Source organism: Zingiber officinale, chromosome 1B (assembly GCF_018446385.1).
Source record: "Zingiber officinale cultivar Zhangliang chromosome 1B, Zo_v1.1, whole genome shotgun sequence".
Lineage (NCBI taxonomy): Eukaryota > Viridiplantae > Streptophyta > Magnoliopsida > Zingiberales > Zingiberaceae > Zingiber > Zingiber officinale.
The window spans coordinates 13,329,211-13,340,040 of NC_055986.1; positions in this window are offsets into that span (position 1 = coordinate 13,329,211).

Consider the following 10,830-nt stretch of genomic DNA (forward strand, 5'->3'; position numbering starts at 1 on the left):
ATGCTCTTAATTGCCCCCTTAATGTGGCCGGCCACTCATGGGTAACCTCCCATGAGGTGGCAAGCATGAGGTGGCATGGTGATGTGTAGCATCCCCATTGGTTCTCCCATGCCACCTCATCAAATGTGGTGGCATCCAAGTCAAGTCAATATTGACTTTCAACCTTCCTAATTTGGCCAAAGTCAAACATGACCAAATTAACTCCCTTAATTGATTTATCCAACATTTGGATCATACTTGAGTCTAACTCATAGTCAAGTCAAACTTGTGGATTTAGGTCAAGTCAAACTTGCCTTTTATAGACTTTCCATATTTATCCAAGTCAAACTTGACTTCATCTTTCCTCTTGGTTCATCATATGAACTAGTCTCCATCTATTGCTCTATGTGTGTGACCCTATAGGTTCTTGTCAACGTTGGCAATGTCCCTAAATCCAATTAGGGACATAAGCAATGAGAGGTATCTAGCAACACATCATTGCTACCCAAGTTACAAGAATGTTGAGATCCAACATCACCAATATGACTAATAATTGTGACTCTCACAATATGTGACATTGTACTTCTATCCTTGATATCTAGATTGATCTTATATGAGGCATAGACCGTGTCATCCTCCAATCAATCTAAGTGTCTTGAACCAAGTAGACTCACTATAATCAAATAAGCGCAATATCATATATTGCTTTTGGGCATGGCCATGCACTTAGTGATCTCACTCTATCAAGACTATGATATCACTCCTGTATATAGGAGGGATAGATCCCATCTACATCACTCACATCCTCTCATAATTTGTTACATACCAGTCGCCTTTATAGTCCACCCGATTCGGTGACGTTTGAAAAGTACCCTTATGTAGGGAACCATGGTGACTTCAGGTCTAAGGACTAAAGTCATACTAATAGTCACTTGAGAAAGTATATGACACTCATATAACGATCCATGATACTTTCTCATGGCGGGTCATTCGTATACATTCTCCAATGTATACCCATGTGTCAACTTGATATCTCATATCTATGACTTGTGAGATCAAGTCATCATGTTGACCTACATGCTAGTCTCAATGCATTAACATTGTCCTTCTATGTTAGTACTTGACTAGGAATAATTAAGTGTAGTGTTCTCTATATCATCTCACTATCGATTCAACTAATCGATTGATATAGATATGAACCTACTATCCTAGGACATTATTATACTTATTTATATAGCACAAATACACACAAGTATAATAATCACAATGCCTTTATTTATATATCGAAATATATGTACAAGAATATGATACAAAGAGTCCAAAAAGTAACCATCACATGATTGGCTCTAGGGCTCTCACAATCTCCCACTAGCACTAGTGCCAATTCGTTGTAGTATCTAATACCCAATGACCTAGTGTGACCATCATGCAGTTCTCTGCCAAAGCCTTGGTCAAGGGATGATCGACTCTGTGGGTACTCTCCAAATCTTCACATCTCCTCGATCGATCTCAAATGAGATGGAAGCGTAGTATATGCTTTGTCGTGGTGAGCGAGGTTCCTTATGATAGCTCCATTGTTGTCGTGAGAGCTCTACGGATCGGATATGCTAGGAACCACCAAGCTCAGAAATGAACTTGGATCCAACGCCTCCTCGCTCCTTCGATGCGAGAATATACTCACCGGTGTAGAATCTGCCGTGTCCCGCTGTCAACTCTTCCACCCACCATTCCACCATTCAAGAACACACGAACCCTAATCTCGCGATCCGTAATCATCCTGAAAGCTAGCATCGTGTAACCCTTTACAACTAGATGCTCATCACCTCCAAATATCAAGAAATAATCCTTAGTCCTTCTCAAGTACTTAGGATATTCTTGACCGCAATCCGGATGCTCACCGGATCCGAGCGTATCTCTCCGTCATGCTCAAAGCATACGAGACATCGGGACGAGTACATAACATGGCGTACATGATAGATCCTATGGCCGAGGCATAGGGATCTTATCCATTCTCCTCTCTAGAAGAGGGACTTTGAGTCTTCGAAAGACTCACATGTGACATCCGGCAGATTTCCTTCTTGAATTCGCTTACGCACGCAGTAATAGTCATTGTAGTATTCGACTTAGGCGAGCAATCTCTTAGATCTATCTCTATAGATCTTAATGCCTAGAATGCGTCTTCACCTAAGTCCTTCATTGAGAAACAATTCCCTAGCCAAGTCTTCACAGGCTGAAGCGAGGAAATGTCGTTCCCAATGAGAAGTATGTCATCCACAATACAATACGAGGAAGACAACCGTGCTCCCACTAACCCTCTTGTAGACATAGGTTCATCTTCGTTCTTGATGAAACCAAACTGCTTGATTGCATCATCGAATCGAAGATTCCAGCTCGAGGCTTGCTTCGACATAAATGGCCCGACTGCATACCTAGCTAGTATCTCTGTGGATCTAAAACCCTCGGTGGTCATGTACACATCCTCGAGGAGGTTTCATTCGTGACATCCATCCGCGAGATCTCATAATCGTGGTGAGCTGCAATATTAGCAAGCATAATCCGAATGGACTTAAACATCGCTATGGAGAGAAGGTTTCATCATAGTCAATACCATGAACCTGCTTGACTACCGATCTACCTTTATAGGTATGAGTAAGTCCGTCCATGTTAGTCTTTCTCTAAAGACCCACTTACACCCAATGGGTTTGACCCTTCAGTGGATCAACCAAGGTCCAAACTTGGTTGGTGTACATGGAATCCATTTCTGAATCTCATGGCTTTTAGCCACTGATCATCTCTGATCATTCACGATAGGTGGTAGGCTCATTCTCAATGAGCATAACGTCATCCTGGTCGCAAGAGAAATGAGTATCTCTCGGTGACGACGTACCCTATCGGACCTGAGAGGTAGGTCTACATGAACAGTTGTTGTTCCACAACTTCTTGTGCAACAATCTCATCATCCACAACTCTTTGTGGTTCCTGTTCAGTATCCATCAATGGCTCAGTGTTTTGGTCGTTGTCTTGAACTTCTTCAAGATCAACGAACTCCACTAGCCTTCTAGAAACAAAGTCCCTTTCTAGAAAGACCCCGGTCTTAGCAACAAACACTTTGTGCCGACTAGGAATGTAGAAGTAATATCCCTTAGTTTCCTTGGGATATCCTATAAAATAACACTTATCGATTTGGGTCAGTTGTCTCGAGACTTGACTCAACGTAAGCCTCCACACCCCAAACCCTTATGAAAGACATCTTGGGACTCCTCCTCCATATCGTATATGGTGTCTTCATGACCGCCTTTGATGGAACACGGTTAAGTGTGAAGCCTGCTGTGTCGAGCATATCCCCAAAGGATATAGGAAGATCTGCGTGACTCATCATAGATCGTACCATATCTAATAAGTACGATTCCTCCTTTCGATACACCATTCCACTGGTGTTCCGGAGGAGTGAGTTGGGATAGAATCCCACACTGCTAGATAGTCACTAAACTCATGGCTTAAGTATTCTCCACCTCGATCTGATCGAGTATCTTAATACTTTTGCCAAGCTGGTTTTGTACTTCATTTCGAATTCTTGAACTTTTCAAAGGATAGACTTATGTGCAATCAACACACATAACCATATCTAAGTCGTCAAGAAATGTGATAAAGTACCTATAACCACCCGCGCGATATTGAAAGGGCCACATACATCACTATGTATGAGTCCCAGCAAGTAGTCGCTCTCTCGCTATGTCCACTAAAGGGTCTTAGTCATCTTGCCTAGAAGGCATGACTCACATGTCTCATATGATTCAAAATCAAATGAGTCCAACAAACCATCCTTATGGAGCTGGGACAAGCGACTCTCGTTTATGTGGCCTAGGCGGCAATGCCAGAGATAGGTTGGGTTCAACTCATTTGATCTCAACCTCTTGGTACTCACGTTATAGATAGGGCTCTCTAAATCTAGAATATAGAGGCCATTCATCAGATGTGCACTACAATAGAACATATCTTTCAAATAAACAGAACAACATTTGTCCTTTATTATGAATGAAAAACCTTTATTATCTAAACAGAAAACTGAAATAATATTCTTTGTTAGTGCAGGGACATAACAACAATTATCTAGTTCCAATACAAGCCAGTGAACGAGATAGAAAATATGTTCTGACAGAAGAACACGAAGAACCCTTGCTCCATTGCTCTAGTAGGTCCACCTCGCCCCTTTGCCAATGCCCTCGCCACTTCTTCACATTAGTACAAATGAGATGCACATCCAGATCTAATACCCATGATGTAGAAATAGAAAGGTTGACTTCTATAACATTTATACATGAAGCCTCGCTTCTTTCTTCTTAAGATCCTCCTGTAGATCTTGCCTCTTCTAGTGCCTGACTTGAGAAGTGGTAGCATCCTTGCACCCGCCTGGGTTTGAGTTCAAGAGCTCGCGCTGCCCTTGTCGGGTCTTACCTCACCTTGGGCTTCCACTTGCCCTTACCCTGCCCTTTGTACCATCCGGGCGAGTGGGTCTTGGTAGTGGTGAGATTGGGCTCAGCAGTTCTCAACATGTTGAGCATCTCAAGCGGTTTGTCTAATCTTCATGTTATAGTTCGCATCATTGCTGACGGTAACAACGCTTAACGATTGATCGCAGGATCATGCCGTTGTGAATGGGAACCCCAACCTCTCTAGGTTCTCGACGTACCCAATCATCTTGAGTACGTGAGTTCCTACAGGGGTTCCCTCTTTCATCTTACATGAAAAGAGGGCCTGAGTCACTTCAAACCTCTCATGTCTGGCTTGCCCTTGATATAATTGCTTAAGATGGCCAATCATATCAAAGGCATTCATGTTCTCGTGTTGCTTCTGAAGCTCAGAGGACATGCAGCATAGCATTAGGCACGACACGTCATCGTCTTGATGCTTCTGATGAGCATCCTTAATGCTACGGGCGGCAGAGGCTGGTGGTGCTTCAGGAACTGCTTGCTCCAGAACGTACAGCTTACGTTCCTGCATGAGGACTATCCTCAGGTTCCTGTACCAGTCCAGGAAGTTAGCTCCTGTGAGCTTGTCCTTCTCAAGGACAGATCGTAGGGAGAGAGTGTTCGCGTTTGGTGACATGGCAATCTACAACATATTAAACATGCAGAGAATCAATATCATATTCTATCATCTAATTAGGCCTTTAATTAAATGATGCTCCCACTGAATTTTGTGGGACAAGATCCACATCATACTACATCTTGAGTCAGCTTTGGCTGAATCGCCCAAGACCTAGTATGATCGGTAGGTAGCTAATTACCAATTACATCTCCATGCAACTCTTGTTTATAGGATCAAGATTTAACTTTTACAAATAATCTTGAGTTAGCTTTGGCTAAATCGCCCAAGATTATTTATAAACGTGATCTTGTCCTACCTTTCCAACTATTGGAATACGCCTATAGCTTCACTCGATCCAATTGAGCTTTGCTAGCTACTCAATCTAATTGAGCTCAATCTAACCCGAGTGTGATAGGCGGGACCAAGGTTGTCCCTCCGCATCCTACCAAGATTAAATGCGTTGCTCTGCTTTGGCAGATACGACAATCACATATGATCGAGGTAGTGATGGGTATCATGGCCCGGTAGGCGTTTACGAGTTGATTTCGATTTAGATCTAATCTAATCGACGATGTGCATCATATTTAGGCGTAAATTAAATCTAATTTAAATCCTAAATGTGTATTGTGCACATCAAGATGTGGTTCCCACATCACATGTGCATCACATACACTCATGCATATTCTATTCTACACAAACATGCATCACATACACATAAGCAAAAATAAAATATATACATTTAAATTATGTGATTGGTCATGGCCCTACTAGGATCCTCTCTAGCCAAAGAGAAGATCCAATGGTCATCCTAGGGTCTAGGTGGCAGCTTCTCCAAGCTCCTCCTTCCGATCCCCATGTGTTGCCGGCATGCTCCCGCGAGTCCGTCTTCTCCGGAATTTCGTCATCTTCAAATTTTGTACATTACAAAATTTATACTCGAGTTACATTCGAGTCTTAAAACTAATTTTTACAGAAATAAAATAATGGAAAAAGGCAACACGCAGGTCGCATCCACAATACAGCACACACAACACATGACGGCACGCAGGCCGTATTATGAATTACACGCATAATTTTTCATAAAAATTTTGGGACTTGGGCCATGACCAACACATACTGTACATAATTCAGAATTGTGTATTTTTTATTTAAAATTTTTCTACTGATTTTCTGAATTTTGAGTCCCTTCTCACTCAAGGCTAAGCGGGTTTTCGAGTGTCATCAGCGGGACAAGGCCCTTGCGGGGTTAGGGCAGCATTCATAACCTGCGAGTGTCCTCTTGCGATTATACAACGCCCTTACCCGCTGTCCCAAAATTTATTTGGGTGAAACTTGCTGTGAGAAATTTTTCTCGGTGACAAAGTGTACAAGTGCTTCGCACTCGTTCTTTCTACGAGAAAAATACCCAAAAATTCCTAAAATTTAGAAAAATCACAGAAACTTAAAAGCATCTAAATTTTGTATCTAATACAGAAAAAAATAAATACGTGCTTCGCACGATGGCTCTGATACCACTGTTAGAATTTTTCGGGCCACGAAAACCGCTTTTCGCGTCGCGGAAACCCCGAAACACCCTAGCCAAGGATCTCGTGCAAAGAAAAATCCGATTCGAAAAATTCCACGTATTTATATCATGCTTAATACCCGAATATGTTAGATCTACTCCTAGATCTATAGTTTAAAGAAAAACTACCTTTGATGCGTGCCCTTCGCTTATCCCGCTCAACCAAGGTTGAAGTTGGATCTAGAGGGCACAAAGTAGAGCCCCTCTATATGTGTCCACACAAGCAATTAGGTGGAGAAGATGACCGAAACAAGGTGTGCTAGCACCTATGTGGTTTTCGGCCAAGAAGAGGAGGAAGAGAGGGAGAAGTTGCCGAGAGCACCAAGGAAGAAGAAGAATCAAAAAATTGAATTCAAAAATTCAATCAATCCACCATATCATGTGGCCGGCCACATAAATGTCATTAAGTGGGCAATTAATGCTCTTAATTGCCCCCTTAATGTGGCCGGCCACTCATGGGTAACCTCCCATGAGGTGGCAAGCATGAGGTGGCATGGTGATGTGTAGCATCCCCATTGGTTCTCCCATGCCACCTCATCAAATGTGGTGGCATCCAAGTCAAGTCAATATTGACTTTCAACCTTCCTAATTTGGCCAAAGTCAAACATGACCAAATTAACTCCCTCAATTGATTTATCCAACATTTGGATCATACTTGAGTCTAACTCATAGTCAAGTCAAACTTGTGGATTTAGGTCAAGTCAAACTTGCCTTTTATAGACTTTCCATATTTAGCCAAGTCAAACTTGACTTCATCTTTCCTCTTGGTTCATCATATGAACTAGTCTCCATCTATTGCTCTATGTGTGTGACCCTATAGGTTCTTGTCAACGTTGGCAATGTCCCTAAATCCAATTAGGGACATAAGCAATGAGAGGTATCTAGCAACACATCATTGCTACCCAAGTTACAAGAATGTTGAGATCCAACATCACCAATATGACTAATAATTGTGACTCTCACAATATGTGACATTGTCCTTCTATCCTTGATATCTAGATTGATCTTATATGAGGCATAGACCGTGTCATCCTCCAATCAATCTAAGTGTCTTGAACTCCAAGTAGACTCACTATAATCAAATAAGCGCAATATCACATATTGCCTTATTTGGGCATGGCCATGCACTTAGTGATCTCACTCTATCAAGACTATGATATCACTCCCGTAATATAGGAGGGATAGATCCCATCTACATCACTCACATCCCTCCGCATAATTTGTTACATACCCAGTAATCGCCTTGATAGTCCACCCAGTCACGGGTGACGTTTGACGAAACCAAAGTACATAACTCCTTATGTAGGGAACCATGGTGACTTCAGGTCTAAGGACTAAAGTCATACTAATAGTCACTTGAGAAAGTATATGACACTCATATAACGATCCATGATACTTTCTCATGGCGGGTCATTCAGTATACATTCTCCAATGTATACCCATGTGTCAACTTGATATCTCATATCCATGACTTGTGAGATCAAGTCATCATGTTGACCTACATGCTAGTCTCAATGCATTAACATTGTCCTTCTATGTTAATACTTGACTAGGAATAATTAAGTGTAGTGTTCTCTATATCATCTCACTATCGATTCAACTAATCGATTGATATAGATATGAACCTACTACCCTAGGACATTATTATACTTATTTATATAGCACAAATACACACAAGTATAATAATCACAATGCCTTTATTTATATATCAGAAATATATGTACAAGAATATGATACAAAGAGTCCAAAAAGTAACCATCACATGATTGGCTCTAGGGCTCTCACTAACAAAGAGAACCTTACAATGAAGAGGAGGATCGAAAAAGGAGCACCGGAGATCGCCAAAACCAGAGGATCGAGATTGCTGGAAAGCTGGAACGTGAGAAACTGGAAGGCACGCAAGAGCAAGGGTGCGGCGAAGGAAGAAGACGGAGATTTTATAGGGTGGAGCCCGAGCGGCCTCCACCGTTGGATCCAGGTCGCGAGAATCGGAGCACGCATCGCGCCGTTCATTTCAAACCGCCTCGATCCCATCAGAGCACCACGCCGCCGCCGTACGATGACGGCAGCATCGCCATGTGGCAGCCAGCCACTGGAATGCATTTAATGGGCGCGTGCTGGACCTTAATGATAGAGATTGGCGAAAACTTCGAAAAATGCTGAGGAATGTGGCTGTTGACCGGCGTTTTAGCTACCCCCTTTGTTTCCGAGCGGATGACAGTTGAAGGACGCCACTCGGTTCAACTGATGGTCTAGTCAGTCGGACTAATCGCCTCCTTCGACTAGACTTGAAGGGGAGGCAAGTGATCCGGCAGTAAGAACAGGGGACCCCCTTTTCCGAGAAGTCAACGCCACGTGGAGGTCAAAAGGTTAAAAGGATTATCGGATAAGGGTGGGACAACCGGCCTACCAGAAAGTTTTGAACCGACCGACCGACCAGAAAGGGTTGAATCAACCGACCGGACGTGATGCAAAGGCACCCCAGCGGGAGTTGGGGTTCCGACGCTCATGTTGAACAAGGTCATATGGCCAGCGGGTGGCTCGCTCGGCCGAAGGCATAAAGTAGCAATACTGCTAATAGTCCACGGAGCACACTACTGGGATTCTCCTGAGCAGACTGACCGGCCGGAAACTTGCCATCTATAAAGCCTTCGACATACCACATAAAATTTACAGCCATATTTCACATGGCTACCTAACTAGGATCCTAGAATGAGGGTTCATCTGTCCCCACGGGTTGACGCGATTGGTATCTGTAGAGGTGTGTCCTAATAGGTCTGGGGTCAATTCTCAGTCAGTGTAAAATGGTTCATTGGGTGTCTGACCTCTCTCATGCAAAGGACCGCTGCACTATGGCAATATGCCCCTCATGAGCTATTTGTTTGTACTTGTCGTCGGAGGGTCGTCGCCGGGAACCCCTTCCCGGCCCGACTTCTTTGCAGGTTCGCCGGAGGTCCGTACGAACGGTCGGAGATCTACGTCAGCAACTCGGAGAGCGCCACGTGCCCAGCGTCCGTTGATTCAGCTTTCGGACAGGATCAATTTGTAAAAAGATATAGATTAAGCTACAATAAGTATCAAATTCCCCACAACTCACAATACCTTCCCTGTTGATTCACGACCAGGAAATGCTATCGCCAGAAAACACTCGCTAATGATGCCTGCTGCCGAAACTCTATAGCCGAAGCTACTGTAAAGCTACAACCAGGATCAATCGCCTCAAACAACATGTAATCCAACTGAAACCAACACCCCAATCTAAAGATCTAACAGGGAAGGTATTGTGAATGCCTTACCCCAATGTGTCGGCAGCTTCTTTCCCAACCGAGAATGACCGCAAGTAGCTATTGGGGTCGGCAGAGAAGGGCTCGATGGTGGTCGCTCGATTTCAGGGCACTGGAGCAAGAAGTCACCGTCTGGAATGCCGACCACCCCCTATTCCAGCAAGGTACAAGTACAACGAAGCTAGGACTCGGATTTCCCACCCCTTTCGCTGAAGATCGAGCTACGCTGAAGATCGAGCTATGCAGAAGAGAGATTTGAGGAGAGGTGTACCTGGTGGAGCTGTAGATGAGAGGTTGAGGGATTAGAAGGCTCCGGCGAGCGGCGGCCTGAGCAACGCAGTGCGATCGGTTGTGGTGGCGTTCATCTCTGGTGCTCGCGTGAGGAGAGGCCGGCGACTGTGGTCTTTGGTGCCCATGTGAGGAGGAGAGGGTGGCGTCGCATGAGGGCTCGGGGAAGAGGAGTCGGTCGATGCTAGGGCACAAGGACCGCGACGCTGCGGTGCTCATAGACGACCGGCATGGCAGAGGCACTAGAGCTAAAACGCGAGGGTGAGGGCACGGTACCGAGGCGACAGCCGATCGTGGGCGATTGTTGGCGCGGAGTGGCTTGGTCAGGCGACGACACAAGAGAGGAAGGAGGAGGAGCGGCGTCGGGCTTAGGGCTAGAGGGAAATGGATTCGGCACAGAGAGCTTAGGGGAGAAGATTGGGTAAGGGGAAAGGAATAGGGAAAGGTATTTATATTTAGAACTTAGGTTTCGGTAAATCAAAACCTAAGTTTATTCCTCAATCAACTCCCATCTTTGGGTATTTCAAACAGGCTTTTTCCCAGGCATACAAATGCATCCCCTTAAACTCATCATACGAGCTCCGATAAATTTTCAAAAAATTTCTAAAAAGTCCTAAAAAATTCGAT